The following is a 20229-nucleotide window of genomic DNA, read 5'->3' as shown; positions in this document are numbered from 1 at the left end:
ATGGTTACAGCGAGGTAGCTAGCAAATATTCAGTAAATGACACCAGCACATGGATGACTCACAGTAATGAGCCCCAAAAGGCAGAAGTTTTGCTTCTCTTTACAGCCTCTCATCACCAAAGTGAATGTAACCGTATTAATCTTGCTTTTGGTTTCAAACACAATATTTTTTTTTTTTCTATTGGTGATTTGACCTTTTACAGAAGCACAAGGTTTTCAAGCTTAGCACTTCAAAAACACTTATGTTAATTAACATTCTATACCAGGCTTAAATTTATAAAAAACATGCCTTGAATGACTGAAGCTGAACTGAAATCATTACTATGTACAGATATTGCAAAACAGACAAAAGGAAAACCAAACAGTCACATTTTTATTTTTATAAGAGCTGTGAGTCTGCATACATTTTTCTCTGACACATCAGTAGCCTACTTTTTCAAGGAAAACATAATGTGGTTAAATAATCAAACGGTTCTTGTAATCAGTCAACTGCAACACGTTCACCATCTGACTGTCCTTGAACACAGTGGAGATTCAACCTACAGTAGAGTCGGAGAAAAAGACTTTGTGTTCGCTATTGTAGCTATTGGGTGTTGGTAAGAAAACAGACTCTCTGAGGAAGTAATACATTTTATGATTCTGGATGCAGGAATGGAGGGTTTGTTCTGAATAAGGAGAAGGGTAGTTTAAACTGTACAAAGCACTACAGCTGTCCAGACAAAGAGTACAGAGACTTCATCGATATAAAACATAAATGAACAAATGAACAATTCAGTTTTGCGATGTCCTGAGTGAAAATATATTCAGGATCGTAGTTTTTGTGTCTCAAAGCAGCTGGATATCCTTAAAGGGAATTTAGCACAAATTCAGAATCTGGGTCATGACACAGTACTTTGTCATCATGCATTCATATTCTTCCTTCTGCCAAACAGGTAATTATTTCTCTACTTGAAGCTGTGCATCATCTTTGAAACATACAGAAAAATAGAAGAAGGGATATGGACTTTGAAAGGACCGATACTGATTACTGGTTCTCAAGAAAGTCTGTCCACTGATATTTGGAACCGATATACATTACATGTTTTAACAACATGTGGTAGCAAAGAATCTGTGATTCTTAACTAGACTTCCTCAGTAATAAAGGTGACTATAACTGAATACATGAAATACAAATAGGAGTGATTAAATTAGGACGAGCTCCTCTATTTACATGGGAAAAACTGATGAGTTTGTCTCCTGCTGTTCTGTTTCTTAATATTCCTCTCTTCCATCACTTGTGTTGCCCACTAACGTCCATATATTAAAACATTTTAATTATTACTGTCCAGACTCTGTTTCAGGTTAATTTTTTGACTAACTTCTAACTTAGCCCCTAGCTGTTAGCATAGCCTTAGCCACCGTGAGAGAAGCTAATTTCCTTTTTTTCTTGTTTTTTTTCGGTGATGGCTTATGTTTTTTGTTTCGTTTTTGCAGTCTCTTCTTGAGAGACAAGTCTGAGACCACAGAGTGGCAGCAGACAGAAAGAGGAGGCTACAACAGAGCTTTTCATTCATTTATAAACGGCCATTAAAATACCAATACCGACAATCGGGAAATTGCCAAATATCGCCATGACAACTAGCTACACCGACAATCGGTCAGTGTCTAAATAGAAGATCCCCAGTTGCTTATATTTTAAAAATTAAGATCACACTTCAATAATTAGACCGTTTTTTAAATTGCAATTATTGTCATTTTCTTAAAATAGTATGAAGTGTTAAAGTTCCAGGTTTTCCTCCATCTCTGCATGCACTGAACATGTATTCCAACCTCCTCCCTCCATGCTCAGGTATCATGGCCTGCTGGAAACTCTGCTAAGTGCCCGGAGCAAACGAGTCACATTACAGCAGCTGTACAGATTATGAATGATAGGAAAACTCTTTTCACATTCATTAAAGTGCCACAAATGAATAATTCACGGTTTCAAATTTCAGGCCTCCAAACATTCAGCTGTGTTGCATCAGGCCCTTTTCCTCTCCACTAGATTGCTTCCAGTACAAGTGAGGTACTTTGCTGCTGTGAAATCTGCAGCAAATTCAACGCAAAGACAAGTCTCATTTGTCCGCTGACACAAAGAAGCAGATAAAATGAGCTATTTTCATTTACATGAGCCACGGATTTAGTCTTCAGATGATTTAGAAATTTTAGTAGAAAGTACAGCGCAGTAAGTGTATTTTTCTACTTTATTTGTATCGTCAACCAGATTTATAATGCTGTTATAACTTTTATAAAAAGTAGTTCAAGTAAATATCGCTTTAAGTGATGAAACACCCACAAGAAACCATGTTGGTTAGCTTCGGCACAGAGCTGCTAACGAGAGATGGTAACACCGCTACCCTCACATCTTGCTCCTGGCCTGCAGATATGTGACATATTACCATTGACCTTTGCATTATCTGCATGAGCATCACCCCTCGCTGAAGGGCTCGTGTATCCTGATTTTGATTTTATTATTTATGGGAGAAATGATTTACCAGTTCAGGGTGGCAATGCAGAGTCAGTAAATTGACGTAAATGGTCTGCACTTGTGCTTTTCTACATTCATGGTACTGTCTTTCACCCCTTCACAGACACACACACTGAATGGCCACATAAGTGCTCATCTGACTGAGAGCAACTTGAGGTTCAGTGTCTTGCCCAAGGACACTTTGGCATGTGAGGTGGCTGGGGATAGAAGTCTTGTAAATATGATATGAACAAGTTGTATTTAGAATTCTAGAGCTTTTTTTTTTTTTTGCTTTTTTGCATGTAATTTGAAGGTCATCGGTCCCAGTGGTGAATATTCCTTTTCCCTCAGTTCTTAAAAGCCTTCTCACACAAACCCGCCCCCAAGAAGAGCTGCACCATGTGCAAAAAGGATATCACAAATTTCTTTTTATTCACTCTCACTTTGTGCTTGTCAACCTGTATTTTTTTCTGTTGTACTGACTTAAAAACTAAACAGATGTAACTAACAGCTACTTGGTGACCATAGTAAAGCCCATAGGTGCTAAAAAAATAAAAGCCAACTTCACTTTACGGACCGGTTGAGACCAAAATCGAGTTAAAACATGCTTGTGTCACAATGCAAATCAAAGAGCGTAGACGCAGCTGGTCTAGAAAACAAATTTAAAGCATGTTGTAGCTTGGTCGCATGTGGTTTATCACTGTGGCATTGCAAATGTGAAATCAATATAATCCTGTTTTATACTTTCCTGAAACCGACAATTTCTATCAATCTGTCTAGAAAAACCACACAATGCATCCCAGACTGACTGATGTGGAAATTACAAATCCAGGCAAATCTGTGTAAATATTCCTATTACTTTGAGAGCTACTTTGCAAGGCTGAATTACAGCGCTTTTTAAAAGTCGAGATATCAGAGAAGAAAAATGGAATAACAATGTCAACCAAAACCAATCAGCCCATCTATATTTCCACACTGAAATGGAAAGTGTGTTTCGGCGGGCGCCTCGGTATATTTCATCCTAGAAAAAAAGCTGAGGCAGCCTTGGGAGGAAGAAAGTGTCCACTAGAAATTACAGTTTTCCGTGAAAAGCAATGGCAGCTCAGTGTGTGACATAAAAAAACACCGAAACAAATTTTTGCTGTGGAAAAAAAAAAGCCCCGATCATAAATTGCTGATGCTGTAACACGCACATCATCGCACCGTACAGTATCATCACAGCTACTCAGGTTTCTGTCGATGCTGCCCAGTCATCTTGCTGGCTTGGCAATTGCAGCTGTCAGTCACCTGAATAATGTGAGAGACAGCGGTGGTATTTCAGACAATGGAGAGGGATTTTATTATCCCTCCTCCAGTAGGTCATACAGCAAATGACGAATTCTAGCAAAGGTGGGTTGAATGCAGCAACTTCTTGTCAAGGCGTTGACCGAGTGGGATCATAAAAGAAATCAGGTTCATGGCTGTCTGATTACGCGCCCCCTGACATCCTGGAAGGGAGCCTACAAGGACTTTGCTGAAGCTGGTAGCCTCACAGACAAAGACTTCAATGGGAACTGCGGCAGAACATAGGAGGAAACCCCACAATACAGCTACTATATAAAAAATTCATGCCATTTTGTTGCTTCCACGGTTGAATCTCTTCGGCAGTTCCGGCACCGGCTTGTAGGAAGAAGCTTGATGAAGAAAGAAGTCTGATCTCAGTTCTCAGGAGATTTAAAGTGTCAGTCTCAGTGAAAGGCCGCAGGGAGAATCTGTGCGCACAGCTAGCATATAGATTATATTCACGTGTGTTGTCGTGGGATTTTTAACAATGCTTCTTTTATGCACGTTTCATGTTTTTACAGCAGCATTGGGATCAAATAGATCTATTAAGCTGTTAAGAGAGAGAAAGAGGTTGTCAGAAAGAAAGATTACAGCATGTAACCTGTGAAAAATGCTCCATTCTACATTTAATTTGTAAGGATGAAGAGGCCTTCAAAGCTTCTTAACACAACAAAGGCCAAAATGGATTTGGAGGTTTGAGAGACGGTCAACATGAAATGATAGCAATCCCTCTGCTTAACCCTGCTCTCCAGCTGTACACAAACACTCTCTCTCACCACCACAACCTCCATACATTAACCTATGCGGTGCTGGATGTTAACTGACGTGCAAGAAACACAAGGATAGCACTGAAAATAAATAAATGTAAAATTATCAAAAGGTTTAATCTGTTTTTTTAGGTTTTTTTTTTTTTTTTACTTGATTAGCTGCCAAAATGATAGTTTGGCCTTGTTTCATTTGCACAACATTAGAAATGATGCATGCATACTGAATTAAAGTGTAGTTCTATAGCTAAATGTGCAAGAAAGTGGCATTAATTTGCTGACTCACAAAAAGTGAGCCGGTTATGGTAGAAAGTAAGTTGTCCATTTTTATGATTGATGATGTATTGTTCGGTAATTAACCCAACTTAATATATCATATCATCCACTCAGTAGATAAAGTTTGGCAAAGTTTTGTGATGTGTTCAGCATGTGGCAGTCAGCCAGCTTGTCTGCTTGTGCCACACTTTACTAATCTGCTTTTGTATTTGATAGTCTTATTTACCTTTAATGAACTTAAAAAAAAAAAAACATGAACCAGATGAACCAGCTACCTCTAGTCTGCATTGTGGTTAAAGCTGCTGTCCGGAGTTTGAATCGCAGCGTCTCCCAGAACGCTGTTGGTCCCACCCTCCCTCCCTCTGATTTCGCCCCTTTATTTGTGCACACGCGCAGTACATGAGAGAAGTGCCCGGAGTGCTGCAGCATCTCGCCTGTTTTGCTGTTTTCCCCTCTTCTACATTTAGTACATTTAGTAAATAATAAAGGAATTACGTTAGAATGCTGTATTGAGTCTAACTTGTCCTAATACCAAAATAACATGAATCTGCTAGGACGAACGAGTAAAGTTTCAATATGTGATTACACTCATGTATCCCTCTCTATGACGTTGTGTATCAAACTTAGTGCATTTACGTGTGTATATGTGTTACATTGTTTATTTATTTCTATCTAGAGTTCAGAATTGCATGACTCCTCCGACGAAGAGTATGTCCCAGACGCCCCAACATCTTCCTCCAGAGGTCGGGCATCTAAACGAAGCCGTCAGCCGGGCTATGGAGGCCGTGGTCGGGGAGCGACGCGAGCACCCCGAGCCAAAAAACGTCCTGCAGTCTCTTGGCCTGACAAGCCGTGGGATTGGTAACTTTTCTGGAAGTTGCTGAGCCCTGATGCTCTCTCCTCCACAAGCAAAACAAATGTGCGCGCGGTCGCGTAGTGCATAGCTCGCCCACCTCTGCATGGGCTTGCTTGCTGTGCGCGTAACCGTTGATTGACAGCATGACAAAGCTGAAGCTCGAACTTGATTGGTCGGCAGCGACCGGCGCTTTTTGGAATAACATGGGGGTCTATGAGAGGAAGGCGGAGCTCAGGAATAAATTTTCATATCGCGTTATTCTAACTTTATATTATAGTATCGAACTAGACTAACACATTTAAGCTTTGTTAAAAAATGATACATAGATTGAAAACAAACGGAAACTCCGGACAGCAGCTTTAATGGTTGAGTTTTGCATTTTCATTCAGTTTTTCCAAACAATTTTCATATTTGTGTCTCGGTCAAAAAAAAAGTAGAATAAGAATGATTGTCTCTTAAATAAAACGATTTTGTCACCTACCTGCAACTATTCACTTAAATATGAAAAAAGATAATTTGTAGTTTCTTTCTGATTTACCTACTTTAATCAGACTTCAGTGTTTACATGAAGCTGTTTTTCTCTATATGGAGTCTTACCCTGATTGTTCGTTCTGGTAAATTTGTAAAAATGACAATTCTTGGCCAGGCATTTCATCTCCTTGGCAACCTCACAGTGATGACAAGAAAGTGAAAAGAAGGCACTGTTCCTCGCCAAGAAAAAGTCTGGCACTCTTAATAAAACAACAAGTCATGTTTACACTTGCATTTCAGATATGATGTGTTAATTACATTGTATGCTTTAGAGGTGCGGGTAAACAGATTGTGCTACCTGCAGAGAGCCAGACTACCTCGATCGCTCTTCCAGTTTTTAGACTACACTAACCCAACTGCTACTTGAACCTATTTCAATAACATTTATTCAATGTAGTTCAGGGAAAGCTATTCTCAGAGGGAGAACAGAGTCATTTTTATTGATTTAGATTGCTCTTGCATACATTTGGAGGTCTCAAGAGAGAAAGAGTTTCTTGGAACTACCCTGATTTTTACTCTTAGTATGACCTCAAAACACTCAAACCTACATTTCTCATGAAGCAGCTGGATATCTCCCGTTGTATGCTATACAACAGGAGATATACTAGACTATGTTTCTTTGTTGTCTTTGAGTGCAAGCCAGTAAAAAATTCCTCCATATGCAAAAGGACATCAAACTGTTTTCGATATCCATCATGACAAGTAAGCTGAACTTAATGTATAAAATCTTTCTTTAAAACAAAGAGAACATCCCATCCACTGAAATTGTATTTAAAATGCTGCGTGGCCGAAAAAGTTTTAGTTAACTTACTTTCTCGAATCCATGATGAGGAGTAAAGATAGATGAGATGTAACTCGGATATTGATCTCTGTGGGAAATTAGGTAATGGACTACATTATTCTCTGTTTTCATCACTGTGGTGCAGAATCTTGGAGAGAACACTTCTGTTTGTTCGCACTGGGGAGCAATTGTCTCTGCTGTTTCTTCATCATCCCCCAGAACATGAAAACTCCGAGATTCATTTATTTTAATACTGGCAGGCTTATTGGCACAGTGATGGCCCATTGTCAAAGCCCATCAGAAGTTGATTGCTGAGGCTTTTAAATGATAAAATATGTAAATTATACAAAGTGGCCAAAGTCAGAAGAAGTTTGGTTTCTGCATTGAAACGGAAAAAGATATAAAAGCGTTTTCCGGTCTGAGAAAAAAAAGTCAAATTTCACCTTCTCTGGTCCAAAGCAGCCAACAGAACGACATATTGAAACTCTAACAACACCGGTCTGCACAGAAAATGGGTGCACAAATAGTCATACAGGACACCACTACACCTGTTCGGAAAAGTGAGACATTTCAATTTCAGAATGCAAATGGCTTGAGACTTCTGCTGCAAAAGGGTCGGCCACTGCAAAAATCAAGAATCACCTCCCAGAGCCAAACAATCTCTGCACACAGCTCAGTTTCCAACACAGAAAGTTAAAGAAAAACTTCCTGGTCATCAGTGCAGCTGAGCAAACAGAAATGTTAAACTGAAAAGATTTACTGATTTAACTGTCTCTGTTAAGGAGAAAATTTGAGGAAAATATCTTAAAATGGTGATTTTCTTCATGGTATTTAAACTACAGGTCTGAATTTGGACATGTTACATGAAGCCAAATGTGCCATGCTTAATTGAAAATTGAAAAATTTTCCATTTCTAGACTAGCAGACACAATTGTGTAGCTGATGGTTGTTAAGAACCTTGCAGGGTTCTTATTTTTTAAACTGTTCCATAAGAAAAAAGATATCTAGCCCAAATTAACTCAGTCATTACATGAGCAATATGCTTGACGTTACTCTAAAATATCAAAATATAATCCAACAGTGCAACTTCTCCATTATGAGATTATGAAAGACTGTTTATGAAGCAGGAAGAAGACATGCTTAGGGTGTGTTTATGCAATCAAACTATGCCTTTTATTTAATGCGTTTTCATGGCAGTTTGCATTTAACACATTTAAGTGAAACAGTTGAACATTCTATCAATCTATTATCTTACTGCTGTTGATGCAGTGTCTACAACTGGTACATATTGCTGTCATTTTGTCGTCCAGTATTGGCAAGGTTAAAATAAATCAAAAAGAAATGTGCAATAACACAAGGGCAACATCATAACGTCTGTGTGTCTGTTCTTTGCTTTTCTCAACAACTGTCCAGCTGATCAACTTCAAATTTGGCAGGTGTATTTCTCGACACCAGAGGCAGTAGAGCGTCACGTTTTGTAGTAGTTTACATAAGCGGTGATTGTGGGAAATGGTGTGTTTTATAATTTGCTAAGAGTGCATATTAAAGAGTTGTATTGGTTCTGAGGAATAGGAAGGTCAAGAGCATCATTACCACGGTGTGACTGTAATGAAACAAAGAAGATAAGTCCAGAATCAATAAGAAGGAGCTTATGCTTTATTTTACTTATTACTCATGTGTTTGAACGCAAGGATGATCAAGACATAAGGTGATTGATAATAAAAGTACAGTTTTTGATAATAAAAGTACAGACAGTTTTTGACGTAAGCCGTAATCAGTAAAGAACATGAGCTTGTTGTGTGTGCAGTTTCTAATCTTGCTTAGTAGGGGTGAAGTCATTCCTATGTGAGCGATAATGACAAAACATCAGCTGCGAAAGAGGAGAATGGACCAATGCAGCACTGGAGGGGGCGGCCATCAACGTGACCTAGATAGCTACATACGCTGTTCGAGTATAAGAAGACTGGTCCAGGTACAGTGAGTGGTCTGATTCCATCCCAGCCTGTCCTCAAACAAAAAACGACCACATAGGTCGTCTGTACATGCCCGTATTACGACCCAGTGTTACGTTTTGACGTATGCGACCTCTGGCGGTTGAGTAAATATCGACACTCTGGAGTCGCAGGTGAAACATCACCATGAACAAACTTTTATCTAACACTATCCCTGTCCCTATCCCTAACCCTAACCATAACCTAAAAACGTGTTGGGAAAGTGAGAAAAAAGCCGTTTTTGCGACGGAAAAGCCGTTTTTGCGACAGAAAAGCCGTAATGCGCTCGTTTTCCCCGTAGGGGCGCAAACGTTCATACGACCGCATAGGTCGTATTCCGGTGCACGGTGCAAACGACAGATGCGGTCGTATGAATATGAGGACTTGTTGTTCCATCCGAACTGACCGAACACTTGTTGTTGGTTAGGGACAGAGGATTCAGGCCCAGAGCTCTGTATCGCACATTCAATTTTGCTGTAATAAATACTTTTGATTCTAAGAAGAAGTCTCCTGACTACTCCATCAAAAGAACTGGGCGGAAATAGCCTTACACATATTCTGTTGGCTTTTTTCATTGTAGAATAGGCTGACTTTTGAGATGTTTTTGGGGCTCAGCGACCTAAGCTGCATATGGCAAAACGTATTACACTGAGTGATGGTGTCACATTCTGATAAGTGCCACAGAAATGGTAACAGTACTATTTAACCTGAATTAACCATTAAAGGCAGGATGCAGGTTTAGCATCAGAGCCTGTCTACACTGGGTATATGGGAATTTTGTTTGAATAAACTTTAATGGAATTGTCACTAAACAAAATGAATATTGGGCTTGGTGTTTATGTGCAGTGTGAGCATGTTACAAAGTGTAGTGTGAGATAGCACATTGGACATAAAATTCACACTGTCTGCCCAACATTTAAGGCTTGTCTTGCTAACATGCAATAGCTGATAGACTGTGGGTTTACTGCTGACAACTGGTGCACTCCCTAAACATTCTGGTGGAGCTCACATTGCAATGAATTTTTGGCAGTGCAGAGCAAATACAAAGAAACTAATGATGTTCACAGGCTGAAACTTTATTGTTACCATGGACCCCATAGCCAGTAAATTATACCCGACATTTGGTGTCCTGCCGAGCTTGATCTCAGACCCAATTCCTTCAGTCTGGACATGTTACCAGTCGAAATTATTTACAGTTTCCATAACTGCTCAGAAAATAGCAAGCTATGTATTATAAACGTCAAATAATTACAATTCCATTAGTGACTTTTATTTTCTGTGATTCTGACATGAGTCGTTAGATGAATCAGAACTTCTTAAAAAGAAAAGAAAAACTTAAAAACTAGAAACTGTCAGACCAACTAAACTCCATGAACAGGTCAAAAATCGTAGTGCTTTCATTGACTCTGACCCAAACTTTAAATGTCACATTAGAAACCTGACAAAAGTGCCTTTTTATCATTTAAGGAATATTGCCAGAGTCGGACCATTTCTCTCACAGACAGATACAGAAAAGTTAATGCATGCTTTTATCTCTGGCAGGCTGGACTCATGAAGGCTCTCACGTCTGGTGTGTCTAAGAAAGCAATTTACCAGTTACAGCTCATATAAAACGGAAAAGCCCACATAACTCCAATTTTACCTGTCTAAAACAGAATAAATTTTGAAATAATTGTATTGATTTTTAGATCACTGAATGTCCTTGTCCTGTCGTATACATATGTGGTTGCCAGGTGCCTCCGATCTTCAAACCTCCAAATTGTTCATGAGGTTAGAAGTAAAAAGGGTTAGGAGGAAACATTTGGAAAATATGCCCTAAACCTGTAGAACAGTTTGAGGTTTTTTGGAGACAGTTTCAAATGAAATCTTAATCTTGTCATCATTGCTAAAATGTTTTTATCCGTCTTTTACTAGTTTTATTTTATCCTGTAGTGCACAGTGTTCCCTAAGCGATGCAATGTAAGTCCAAAGAAAACAAATGTAAATGCAAAAACACCACCAACTTAGGAAAACATGTTGACCAATTTGACAAAACCTGTCCAGAAAAACATGCTGCAAAGAGAATAATGACAAGAAAACAGAAAAAAAACAGACTTAATGCTGAAATGCCGGAAAACACAGCTGGTGCAGATTGTCTGTTACAATAATGGTGACCACTTCTCAGTGTTGCTTGGAAATATTTCCATTATACTCCGTGTTACTTGGAGCATTTCATTATTTGGTTGCCTTTTCCTATTTTGTAGCACTTTTTCTGCCCATTGGAAATCTGTTGTCACATTGATGATAAAACTTTTCTTAGTCTGCGTTTCATCTGTGTGTGTGGGCTTTCTAAGCTCTTGGGGCCACTGTTAAAAAATGGCAGTCGAAGAAATCTTTGAGCAAGCAGACACTGTATGCAAGAAACGAAAAAATAAAACAAAAAAAATCCAGACAACAGCCCAAATTTCCCTTTTTGTTGTTTAACCAACTGACAGAATTAATGTTCGTAATTAAGCACGGCAGACTAAAGACAACTGTTATTAGAAAACTTAGTTGCAGACACTTCTAATTGTGTCGCAATTTAATTAAGACAGATTTAGATAACAGCTCTTGCAATTTGTGATGTGAAAACAGCACCCTTTCAAATTGTGACAGAAAAATTTAAAAACTTAGATTTATGAATATGGCTGTGTTTTTATTAGAAGTCTGCCTGCACAGATTCAGAAAATCTGGTTAAAATGCTGACCTGTCTAGTGTTTCTTCCTTGATCTTTTCCCAGCTATGTGCCTATATTCTGAAATCTTTGCAATGGACGATGCACACAGACAACAGTTCAACAAAAGCTCCAAGAAGCAAAATATACATAAAAAGACTGAATGTTCCATCTTATATTACTAGTAGCAGTATCCCCCGTTGTCTCCTTTACTGTTGCCCTCTCATGCACCCCAGTGGTTTCAATTAATTTGGCTCTCACTGAGTCTCACTATGAGAATATCAGCCCAAGAGACAAGACAGCCATTACTGCCAGGTCTCTGGCTCCATTTGCACAATATGGCTGAGGAATGAACGCCCCAACACTGTCGGGATAATAAAATTATTCTCTGTAATAAGAGTTGCAAATGCACACATCTGTGTTCTTTACTGAAAATCGGTAATGACATTTGTCTTTTGCTGAAAAAAATTGGCGCTAGTGGACGTAGAAATTAAAAAAAAAAAAAAAAGCAGGTCAGTGAAAGAGTCTTTTTCCGGCACATATATGTGAGTACGCTATGAGCATGGAGGTGTGCCGAAGGTTGCATGAGTGTGTCCTTGTACTACTGGATGATTGGTCTATATTTGGTTACTGAGCCACCTGGATTCCCTGTCAGACACTAACAAGCTAACTACCTGTCACTGAAACGAGGAACGCATGCGTATGTGTGCGTCAAGCTGCGAGAATGAAGGTGAGATTATGCTTTCACAGGAAAATGAATAAGATGTAAACAATGACACAGCAAAGACAAGAGTAAAAGAGCAACTGGCAAAGGTTTCAGGAAAATTACGCAGCTGGCTCGTGTCTGTAGTGGGGAGTTGCACTAAAGATGAACACATCAAATAATTTCTCAGGAACACCTCTGCAATTTGAAATTATTTGTTGCATAGGCAGGCAAAAAAAACAACAACATTTTCTCACCTGCTTTTATCACATTCACTTCTTAAGAATGTGCAAACGGTGGCACATCCAGTTGAACAGCATCGAAAGACATGTGTCTGCACACCTCAGTTTTGCACCACTCACATTCAAGAGGTGCACATTTCACCACATATTACCAGACACACAAGTTTTCACACTGAAGAAAGTTAATGCCGTGACAAACCTAAAGTTGGGCATTTCTCTCTCTACATCTTGTGTTATTTGGTACAACAACAACAGCATGCAGAAGGTAAGCTCCAATTAGCTGTAGCCTGCATCACTGTGCAAGATAACTACATCTAAATAACACTGTGGGGGGAAAATCTTGACATTTTCCAATTTGAACTTTCAGGAAAATTGCCTTTTTTTTCTCGTACTGAAATTTCAAACTATCTGGCAAACACCATTAAAGTGGCAGTAAAGTAGCAGAAAGTTCACTGTTCACAGTACAGCATGGTAAGGAGAAATGAGGAGAAAGGAGAATAAAAAAAAGAAATCTTTCTTTGTAGACTTTAAACAGCTAAAACATCGGTGTAACAAAAAAAAGTTTCTAAGCACAAAAAGTCTGAACATCAGCATTCTAGCATGTTGATGTCTAGATAGTTTACTATATTTATCATTTTGTTTAACTTTTTACAATGATAAAGGCAGCTAATTAAAGCTTAACAAAAAAAAATACAGCCAAGGCTCATGGGAATGTCATTAGTTTTGAAGGTATTTGGTCATGAACCCAAGAACTGGACACATTTATTTTGACTTGACGACTGCACATCATCAGAATACTAGGAAGTACCAGACCAGAATTCTATCTTATCTCAGAGGGCCATACGTTTCTCTATTAAATTTCATGGTAATAGATCACACATTTGTCAAGGCATTGCCCTTAAGCCACCAAATGAACAAATAAGTCTAGGAAAGTTACCTGAGGTAATGTTTTCAACAAATAATTGCATTTGAATTCTGGTAAATCCTAAATGCATGAAATTTTGTCAGAAAGAGCATAATTATTGTTTGTTTACTCGTAAAATGACTGTTTTTGTGTGTAGCTGATGTGGTTGCTAATTGGACAAGAGCTCTACTTTTCCTTGCAAGGTAATGAATGTCTTTAAATCATTTAAATAAGGCTTTGCTTTGCTATTTGATGTGGTAAACTACATATATGAAGGAAGCAGACACATTTCCATAGTTTTAGTGTTAAAAAATGAAAAAAACATAATCCTACTCAAATAGCACAAGTTGCTGTTAGCTTGTGAATTTGTAGTGTTTAATACAGTGACAGACTGGCCCAAGTGAAATGAAAACAGTAGCCAATACTCCCAAGGGTTCAAGAAAAAAAATTAAAAGAAGCATATAAAATAAAACTATACATAGTATAAGACTGAAAAACGATGAGGATGGTGATAGATTTGTACAATATGCCATATGGACCATATGATGCAAACTTTTTGATTGAGGAACTGATATCGACTTGCAAATCGAATGACTGGCCCTTAACTTGGCTCGGCTTCCGAGTGCTGAGCCTATAAGAATGTTATTCCTGACTGCAGAGTAAAGCGAAGTCAAGTTATTTATGCCAATATCACATACAACGTCCCGGCGGACTTACCAACTTAGGAGAGCAATGGTTCCTGACCCAGCACTGGCTGTCTAGAAAAACAAGGAAAAACTCTTCAAAACCTTGCTAGGCTACAAGAAAAAAAAAAAAAAAACACCAAAGGAGGAAGAGCAGATCTCTACGCCTCACAAAAGAACAGACAGCAATGTTACACACATTGTGATTGTCAACCACAAAAATAAAAGCAAAGGTCGCTGAAGTCATGCAACAAATTTCATCATCCATTATACATGAGACTATAGCTAAGCAAGAGTGCAGCTTCTGGGCCTGTGCTGCTATTGTGTATGGATATTACAAGTCAGTGTGAAAATAGATGTTTCTGTGTCGAACAGCCACATTCCCTGAAAACCCGCTATTACTCCCCTGAACTCTGCTGAATGGCTATGCTCTTTATCCATGCTAAACAGGGTCGTAGGGGTAAAATAAACGATGTGCAAACCCTGCATGAGTTCACGTACTCAGACTGCTTTATCTACAAACCTAATTAATGTGAACTCCCTCAAACAGCATAAGAAAACAATATCTTAATATTGCAGTTATATAATGTGCAACGATCAGCCACACATTAAACACTGCTGACAGGTGAAATGAATAACATTGATTATCTCGTTACAGCGGCACCTGTCAAGGGCCGGGGTATGTTATTAGGCAAGTGAACAGTCATTTCTTGAAGATGATGTGTTGGAAGAAGAAAAATGGGCAGCATAAGGATCTGAGTGACTCTGACAAAGACCAGACTGATGGCTGGATGACTGGGTCAGAGCATCATTGTACCTTGTGAGGTATTCCTGGTATGTGGCAGTTAAAAGCTACCAAAAGTGGTCCAAGAATCATGCACCACAGAGTCACCGATGCACATGAAGAGCACAGGCAAGTTCAGTCCCTCAGATGAAGAGCTACCGTAGCCCAAATGCTAAAAGCATTAATGCTAAAAGCATTAATGCTAGCAATAATAAAATAGGGGTCAGAGCATATGGTGCAACCCCTGTCCACTGCCAAAAGTCCCTACAATGAGAACATGAATGTAAGGACTGGACCGTGGAGCAGTGGAAGAACCAGCACCGCACTCAATCTCAGTGGCTAAATAAAAATTTGAATCATCTTTTTGGCTTATTCTGACAATGAAATTAACATAATCAATTCAACACTTCTACAATTTAAATTAGGAAATGCTATTATCCAAAGCGACGTACATTTGAGAGTAGATACAATGCAAGCAAGGGTCTGGTCAGGAGAAAACAACCTGGATAAGTGCCATAATTGACATTATATTCATGTTTAAAGTAGTTACTCGGAAACTGATGCCGATGTAGAAAGACCTACCAGTTTTATCTGACATTAGAATGCATTGCTTCATTTTTTTAGAACTAATTTTGGGACAGTTTTGGAAGGAAATGGTCTTGCAACCAAATAAGGTTCAGCAGAAACATTTGGGAAAGTCAGTCAAAAACACAAATAAGTGAGTTTGCTTCCAGAAGGATGAGGATGGAGACAAAAATGAATGAAGTTTAACAAACTAACTAAAAAGCACAAAAACTGATTCCTGTGTATAGCAGTTACTAGGACTGGACACTGACTATTGTAAAAGTCTCAGCTTACCTTTAGATTCTTGATGAAGTCACTCATTCATGAGGATGGCATGATATACGAAGCATCTAAACATTTTTGCAGATCGCGTACATCCCTTCATAGCAACAATACTTTTTAATGGCAGTGGTCTCTTTCAGCAAAACAATGCTCCCTGCAACACTCCAAATATGGTTCAGGAAGGGTTTGAGGAATGTGACAAAGAGTTCAAGGTGTTTACTCGACCCCCGATCTCGTCCCAGATCTTGATCCAACTGGAACATGTAAGATGAAATGCGTGTCCGATCCACGGAGGCCCCACCCTGCTATTTCCAAGCCTTAATGGGCCTGCTGCTAACGTCTTGGTGCCAGGACACCTGCAGACGTCTTCAGAGAGTCAGTGCCTCGATGGGTCAGAGCATTTTTTGGCATCACAATGGGGACGTACACGATATTAGGCAGGCATTTTACTGTTGCATTTTACTGTTACTGTTGTGGCTGAGTCCCTGTATTAAAAGATCTGTCCAGGTTTCCAGTCTTGTGTTTTGAACTCTGAGGGATTTAGATAGTCTCAAAAAAATCAATAAAGTAGACCTTTAGAGAATTCTTTTGCTTTTCAGTTTGTAGTTTCTCTTATCAGCTGGTTCTGGATCAGTATCTGTCTCTTTCCCTCTGTCATCTTTTCTATAAATGTTTTTTTTTTTTTTTTTTAACTTTCTCCATGTCTCTAAGGCTTTGTTTTAAATATCTGGCAGTGCACTGAGCAGCTGTTACGTTTTGAAAAGCGTATTCATGAGAAAACAGGTTATAAGCTCTGGAAGTTTCTTTCTAGCAAACTGAAATTAAAGCAGCAAGAAAGCTGACACAATTAACACAATCTGTTAAAAACAATGTTATAACACTTCAGGCTCACTTAAGAGCGACTTTCATTTGGCATTTTACTATTTTAATTAGGATGTCTTGTCTTTCCACTGAATCTTGATTCCCGTTTTACTCCATTAAGATGGCTCGTGCAGTGTTCACAGTCTGTCTGGTAGCTTTAGCATGAATCATTTGCTTGTTTTACATCCTGTGTAGCACAGTGATGGTTGATGGTGGATCTGATGGTCAAGATGCAACATTTCTATAGAACTCAAAACAACGGGCATTTGAATCTGTTGGAGAGAAGAAGTCTTTAATGCTGTGGGTTTTAGTTTTTTCAGAATTTGAGAAACCCCTGTGATTTTGATCCACTAGCCTTCATTTAAGATGCGGTTTACCCAAAGTCTTTATTTTAAGATTTGAACCTCAAAGCCGTCACAGCTCACACTGCTGTTCCTTTCAATCCGGTGGCCTCCACAGATTCTTCATGTTGCTGCCCCATTAGACAAACTCAGCTCTTAATTGCAGTGCCACTATCTGACACAGACAGGGGAACTGTGTTGCTGCAGTCAGCAGTTCACAAGGCTCATTTTCACATCCCTGTCAGTGTTTTAACACTGAAAGAGAGACTTCCCGTGCAGATACCTTTAACATCTTCTTGTCACTTTAACTGATGGCAAAATTGCCACTGGTGATCATTAACAACTTGCGGCACTTCTGACTGCAGGTGGCTCCGTGTTGAGAGGTTTCAACTCGTTTATCATCCACTGAGCCTTCCTGTTTGGTTTAATCTCGTTACTTCAATTAATGGTAATGAAATCAGGATTTTGTCCAAATGTGTCATTAATTTTGATATCGGTTAATGGTGCAAAAATAAAAGCAGTTATAAAAATAGTCATAACAAAGAGGAAAAGAGAGAGAAAAAAAGAACACAATACTAGCATCCTCTTTGTAACAATAAATTACACTTTTCAGAAAGGGCTTTAAGTGGCAATTGACTGCAAATTATGAGAAAAAAAAGCTCCATGATAACACTTGATAGACAATTATTTCTAAATTTTTAACTAGCACACAACACTCTATCCAGTGGACCTTGGTCATATCATGTTTGTCCAGGATCAAGTGTGAATTTCTGTGCTTGAGAACAATGATTTTGTTCATTACTGTAGAGGACAATTATTTTCTTCTTTTGGCAAGCTATCTGTAGATATATTATTAAAGTCAGATAAGCTAAACCACCACGACATCTACAATCTTTTGTTTCCACACAACAAAATTTAAGTGAACATTCCTATAGAAGCATAAATTTATGTAAAATTATGATTTAAAAAAATGAGATAAAAAATTGTAACTTACCAAAAAACACAACACAGCTGAAGAATATAATTAGGATTGTAAATAAGTGCCCGCAAAACAGTCCTGGCCAAAGAAAATAATTACATTTGTCAATATTTGTCAATGAATCTGTTCTGGACCAACTCACAATTTCAAGTGATATTAGAATAGGTAGAATTTTTTATAATAAGCCATCTAACCGCTGTTTAGACATTATACTTCAAACATAAATTCAAAGTTTAACTGAAATCAACTGGATTTATTAGTTGGGGAAACTGGAAATGTCTGGACAAGGTTCCTAGTAAGAAATGTTTCTAGATTGGTGAAAGTGGCCTGTTGGTTGAACTAAAAGACAGTCAAGAGAGGAGCCATGTGCTTATCATGATTATCCTCTGGAGACCATGAATGTCTGGGCCAAATTCATGGAAAGGCATTGTGTCATTGTAAAGGTTTTTTACTCAGGACCAAAGTGGTGCAGTGAACAACCGATCCACTGTTCGCAAGGCAGTAAAGCAATCATGCTCACGCGTCTAAACTTTGCTATACTTTGCTCTTTTCCCTTGTTCTACAGGCCAGTTAGACAGGGAGCAGAGTTGGAGTCAAACTAAGCGAGCGGGTGGCGTTGGGGATTCAGGCTCTTTTGGCCGACACAGTGGAACGCGTCAGCTCCTGGACTTCAGAGCCGTTGTCTGCTTTTACAGCCAGGTCGGCACGCACAGTGATGTCAGGTCACACAGGCCACATGCTTTTCCAACACAGAACAAGCCAGCTGTACATCAGCCAGCCAAGTCCCTGTCTGTTAAAGGGTAACTGGAAACAAATAAAGTACACAGTTTCCTAGTTTCATTGCAACAGGAGCATTCACTCTATTTTCTGATATATATAAAGTGTAGTTGATGCTGCATAATTAATGTATTATTTCCAATCATAGGTGTGTCTGGGTTTATTTGCAGAACAACATTGTATAATGTGGATTGTCAGATCTGATAAAATCCCAATAAAACTCCCTTAATGAATGAAAGCTGCTGAAAGAATTTATAGTGAGCTGCAATCACATTTTTGGATTATTTTCTTGTCTAGACCTTGTGCTGCATAACTTAGTAGGTGTATCTCCCAAATCAGTGCCAGAGCAGCTTCTGATAACAACAAATATGTACCTGAAATTATCTAAGTGCAACAAAATGTTTTCCAAGTGCTCCAATGTATTTTTTTTTTTTTTAGCATTTCAGGTTTCATTGGCTAACATAATCTAATCGCAACTGAGACTAGTTGTAGTTATGTCACAGTTCCAGAAATTTGGAAGATGGATTGGTGGTTATTCTTCTAAGATGGGCTAATAGTTCTCTGCTGGCCTTCATTAAAAATGGATCAATAAAAATGATCAATAACTATCTATATCAACTGTAATGAAATATTTTAGTGTGATACATTTTTCAACTTTATCACCGAACACTAATGAATTCTGCGTATAGATCCAAATAAATTTCTTCGAGCTAAGCCTATTTTTTTTCCCAAAAGGCTCCATGACATTGGTGGTTGATCTGCTTTTGGTCATCTACGACTTGTCTGTGATCACTTGGCTCAAACACAAAATATATCTGTACACAACTTGCAAAGTAGGCAAAGTTCTAGGGGTCTTTAACTGTATCTTTACTAGACATCGTCATTCTACAGTGTTAACAACGATCCAGTTCTTTTCCACTAAGTACCTATGACATCAATCACATCTTTGCTATATATGATACTATAGACAAAAGAAGGTTTTCAGAATTTTGGCATTGACTTGATACTCAATTATCAGCTCCCATGACATAGCTAGGGGATCTTATTCCTTCTGACATCCAGGAATGTCTACTACTTACATCAATGACACATGCTCCTATTATTAAATGTAAATTGGAAATGCATAATAATGCAGAATTAGGAGTCCATTCTGATAAAATTGCATAATAAAAATGTTACTTATTCAAAAAAGAGCCTGTTCTCTTTATGCGATGACAAATTTCAGTGACCTTTTGGCTGCATAATTTAGTTGGTTTAATCAGTCGTGATTAAACAGTCAGATATGACAGAAAACTCAGATCTTTGAAGGAGCTCTCAAACTCCAAGCAGACAACACATACATGGCATTTGTCACAGTCACAAGGGTGCATGGGATGCATGAAAATGACCATTTCTAGTCATCTGGTAATTA

General features: G+C 38.6%; 1 protein-coding gene across 7 annotated transcripts in view; it reads right to left on the bottom strand.

The window, feature by feature from the left end:
• The window catches only part of LOC110954496 (contactin-4), a 133735-nt gene that overhangs the window by 76632 nt on the left and 36874 nt on the right, over positions 1 to 20229 (bottom strand). For 2 of the 7 annotated variants that reach the window (XM_051948581.1, XM_051948582.1), the window contains exon 2: positions 14265 to 14305. The exons of the other annotated variants lie outside the window; for them this stretch is intronic. The gene's annotated coding sequence lies outside the window, so the exon portion shown is untranslated. The remainder of the gene's footprint in view (positions 1 to 14264; positions 14306 to 20229) is intronic. 7 annotated transcript variants of the gene reach the window in all.

Source organism: Acanthochromis polyacanthus, chromosome 5 (assembly GCF_021347895.1).
Source record: "Acanthochromis polyacanthus isolate Apoly-LR-REF ecotype Palm Island chromosome 5, KAUST_Apoly_ChrSc, whole genome shotgun sequence".
Lineage (NCBI taxonomy): Eukaryota > Metazoa > Chordata > Actinopteri > Pomacentridae > Acanthochromis > Acanthochromis polyacanthus.
This window is presented reverse-complemented; position numbering and strand designations above follow the sequence as displayed.